The sequence below is a fragment of the Culex quinquefasciatus genome, chromosome 1, assembly GCF_015732765.1.
Source record: "Culex quinquefasciatus strain JHB chromosome 1, VPISU_Cqui_1.0_pri_paternal, whole genome shotgun sequence".
NCBI lineage: Eukaryota > Metazoa > Arthropoda > Insecta > Diptera > Culicidae > Culex > Culex quinquefasciatus.
The window spans coordinates 40,289,432-40,290,170 of NC_051861.1; positions in this window are offsets into that span (position 1 = coordinate 40,289,432).

A 739-nucleotide genomic window follows, 5' to 3' on the forward strand; every position below is an offset into this window, starting at 1 on the left:
ACCCGAGCGTTTGAGTGTTGGACACATTTATACACCCAATGGCCTGGGCGAGAGAATTATTCCCTCGAGGTTCATTTGCAAACACAAGTTCATCCGTGTGGGCACCGAGAGACCTTTGGCAGACTAACCCTGTGACTTAACTGCCTCGGCCACCCTCGGCCTCGGCAGGAGCGGTCAAATGTCGATGTATGACACTTGTTGGTAGCATTATTCTTACGATTTTTGTATGTACTGTGCCTTCAATAAATTTTGAGGGATCCATTCTCTCGACTATGATTTGGGGGTGGTATTTGAGAAAGATATGGGAATGATTTAAAATTTAAGAGCGAGTTTTTCACCAATGTGTAACAGGTCGTATCGAGGTACTCCGATTTGGATGAAACTTTCAGCGTTTGTTTGTCTATATATGAGATGAACTCATGCCAAATATGAGCCCTCTACGACAAAGGAAAGTGGGGTAAAACGGGCTTTGAAGTTTGAGGTGCAAAATACATGAAAAATCTTAAAATTGCTCGCATTTGCGTTAAACATCATCAATTCCAACTCTCTTAGATGCATTCGAAAGGTCTTTTGAAGCACTTCAAAATGAGCCATAGACATCCAGGATTGGTTTAACTGCTTAAAATGCTTAATCTCGAACTTCTTACAGTAAGGCGTGACGTTTCCAAGGCGACCTTCGTTGCAGATCTCCTTCGATCGTCCATCGATTGTCCTGCCGTTTTGCAACTGGTAAACATAA